The sequence below is a fragment of the Chrysochloris asiatica genome, unplaced genomic scaffold (genome assembly GCF_000296735.1).
Source record: "Chrysochloris asiatica unplaced genomic scaffold, ChrAsi1.0 scaffold00217, whole genome shotgun sequence".
Lineage (NCBI taxonomy): Eukaryota > Metazoa > Chordata > Mammalia > Afrosoricida > Chrysochloridae > Chrysochloris > Chrysochloris asiatica.
In genome coordinates, this window is record NW_006408735.1 from 3254858 (window position 1) to 3258850 (window position 3993).

Here is a 3993-nt window from a genome sequence, read left to right on the forward strand (position 1 = left end):
ATTTGTTTACTGTTGTTGTGGATTTGTATGTATGCATATGTACTAATTCCTCTCATATTAGTAGGATTTGAAAAAGAGATACAACCTATATCATGAAATTGCCTTTCTGATCTTCAAAATATCAGTTCCCTTGCTTTAAAAATGAGAATAATCAAATCCATTTCTTGGACTTGCTGTGAGGAGTCTTCACATCAAGTATCAATCCTATCCCCTCTGTATATGGGGTTGATAGGGATGGGCAACTTAGACATTGGCTATTTAAAATGAGGAGGGCGATAAAGTGACTGGCTTACAAGTTTTCAAGAGGGAGTTTAGTTAAAGAGTGTGCAGGGAAAGGTAGAGTCCCCACTGAATACTTTTCATCTTGTCTGGATGGGTCTGGTTAAAAGAAAAGGGAATATGATTCATATGATTCGTTAGTAAATAATTGTTACCATGACTAATTGTGACAGTTACAACTGTAAAGGTAGAAGTTTTGTAACAAAAATGGGGGAGTAGTTAATCTTACAGTCCAGGAACAGAGGATCCTAGGACCATCAAGGGAGAAGAGCACAAGCAGAGTGTGGGACACCAGAGAAGAAAGCAGACATGAGGACATGGAAAGAGAGAGCAGCTGAGGACTTTAGACTCACGGAAAGACAAAGACTGAGTGCTGGAGGTCAGGAGGCAGGCTTGCAAAATGTGTCCTTTGATTGTTTAAATTATTATATGTTCCTTAGAGTTTTTGTGTACACCCCCCAAAAAAACCCCACAAAAAATAGAGGGAATGGAAGCAAATATTATTAAATGATGATACACAGAGGAGATTGTAATCATTGTAATGAAACAATGAGTGTAAAACCGATGCTCCCCCATGTAAACTATCACTCAATTCACAATAAAAATTTTAAAAAAGAGAGAGAGAGAGAGAGAGAACTGAAAAACAAGAAAAAAAGATATTGCAAATAAAGGATTTAGTATCATGTGGGAAATTATATAAGGCAGGCATATAAAAGACAACTTTTTGGTCAGACATTGAAAAATATATTAATTGCTGTTTTTCTAAGTTATGGTTAAGAACATAGTTTCTGGAGACAAATAATATCATAGTAACAATAATTATCATCTTCATCACATTTGAATAGCTCTCATTAGTGCCAGGAACTGTTTTAAGGGCTTTGTATGCACTATGGATACTAACTTAGTTAATCTTCACAGCAATTATGACAGATCAAATACCATTATCTCTGTTTTACAAATAAGACACTGAGACACTTTGGGACTAAAGAACTTGCCCTATATGAAGCAGCTAGTAAATGATACACTGAGGCTTTGAGCCCAGGCAATGTGACTCCATCATCTGTGCCCTTAACCACTATGGCACTGATAAGCTTCCTTCATCTGTACCACAGAAACAGCAGTCACATTTCCTGTGAGGTTCTTATGAGGCTTATGTGAGAAAACACACACACACAAAGATATGAACACAATTATCAAAGTGCCTAGGTCAACTGAGAACATCCAATCGATATTAAATAAAAATTTTAAACTGTAAAATATTTCATGTCAGTTTGAACATGTTAAAATGTGTACATATTAAGTTTATTTATTTTCAAAAAGTGTTGTTTTAATAAAATTTCTATTACACAAAATTTAGAAAAGTATATTCTTTTCATTGAGCTAATACAAATAAAGAAGACTAAATTTCCTAATGTTTTTTGTAAGGTGCTGTTAAGTTGGTTCTGACTTATAATGACCCTGTGTACAACAGAACAAAATACTTCCCAGTCTGGCACCATCCTCACAATTGTTGTTTGAGCCCATTGTTGTAGTCTCTGCATCAAATCATCTCATTGAGGAGCTTTCTCTTTTGTTGTTCAATTTAAATTTACTAAAAGGAGCTTAATTTAAATTTACTAAAAGAAGCATATTAGTCACTACTAGTTGGGCTGCTAGCCTCAAGGTCAGCAGTTTGAAACTACCAGCTCAAGATGAGGCTGTCTGCTCCCATAAAGATTTGCAGCCTTGGAAACCCCATGCAGAGTGGCTATGAGTCGGAAGTGACTCCACGGCACATAACCACCACCACTACCAAAGTATTAAAAGTCACCATAATCAGAACTTTAAATTCACAGAAAAATATAATTTAACAATTTAGTATGAGCTTCTTCTTTCTCAGACAGTGTTATGTTGTTGCTGTTGTTAGGTGTCATAGAGTCGGTTCTGACTCCTAGTGAATCTATGTACAACAGAACAAAATACAGCCGGTCCACTGCCATTGTCACAACTGTTGCTACACTTGAGTCAATTACCTTTGCCTTTGTGCCTGTCTATCTCATTGGGGGTCACCCTCTTTTTCACTGACCCTCCACTTTCCTGAGCATGACATCCTTCTCCAGGATGAGGCTCCCCCTTGATAATATGTCTGAAGTATAAAGGACACTTTATTCAATTTGTATACTCAGCAAATAATCCAGAAAACTGGATTATGTAAAGACAAACATGGCATCAGGATTAGAGGAAAACTCATTAACAACCTGAGATATGCAGATGACACAAACTTTTTTGCTGGAAGCAAATAAAACTTGAAATACTTAACAAAACCAGAGACTACAGCCTTCAGTATGGATTGCACCTCAGTATGAAGAAAACAAAAATCCTCAGAATGGGATCAATAAATAAGATAATGATAAATGGATATAAGATTGAAGTTGTCAAAGATTTCATTTTAATTGGATCCACAATCAATGCTCATGGAAGCAGGAGTCAAGAACTCTGATTACATTAGACAAATCTGCTGTAAAATACCTCTTTAAAGTGTTAAAGAGCAAAGCAGTCACTTTGAGAGTTAAGGTGTACCTGACCCAAGTCATCGTGTTTTCAATCACCTCATATGCATGTGAAAGTTAGACAATGAATTAGATAGACTGTAGAAGAGTTGGTGTATTTGTACTCTGGAGAAAAATACTGAAAGTATCGTAGACTTGCAGACAAACAAACAAATCTGTCTTGATAGAAGTACAGTCAGAATGCTCCTTTAAAGAGAGGATGAGAAACTTTGCCTCTTATACTTTGGACATACTATCTGGAAAGACCAATCCCTGGAGAAAAACATCATGCGAGGTAGAAGTTTATACCCCTACCACCCAAAGATATGAATTGACACAGTGACAGCAACATTGGACTCCAACATAACAACAGGGTTACACTAATGGTTTTGTTCAGTTGGCCATAGGGTTGTATGAGTTAGAACTGACTCAAGGGCACCTGACAGGTACACATATTGAATGCCTACTGTGTCTCAGGCACTATTCTAAGCAACTAAGGTCCTATATTTGTGAAGTATTGCAGAGTATTATGGAGTCCTGGTGTGGTACTGCTGTGGGTTAATGCACTGGACTGCAAGGTTGGTTTGAACACAAGGTTGTGGTTCAAGCTTACCAGCTGCTCCTTGGAAACTCTATACAGGATTGCTGTGAGTTGGAACCTACTTGATGGCACTTAACAATAACAACAACATAGAATATTATTATATTTAATTCAGAGTTAGAGGGACTGCTGGATTCTGATTCATAGACTTGAAAATCACTTATTTGCTAAATAAATCTTCAGATTTCATATCCTTTCACCTTACCCTTAAATTCTCTACATTATGCATGCAACAAACAAACCATGGGCATCTAGTCATTCTTGATTTACAGTGACTGAATGGAACCTAGTAGAATTACTCCATAGGTTTTCTGAGACTTAAATCTTTGTGGGAGAAAACAGTCTCATATGCCTCCCTTGGAAATGCTGATGGGGTTGGACCACTGATCTTCAGTTAGCAGCCCAATTCTTAACCCACTGCACCACTAGGGCACATTGGCACCATGCACTACACTCTGATAAAATCCAATGTAATTCTAGCACAACTGTTTTCAATCAGCAATCATCATTTGCATTATTGTGTTACTGTTTTTGTTAAGTGTTATCAAGTCGGTTCTGCCTCATAGCAATCCTGTGTAAAGTTTT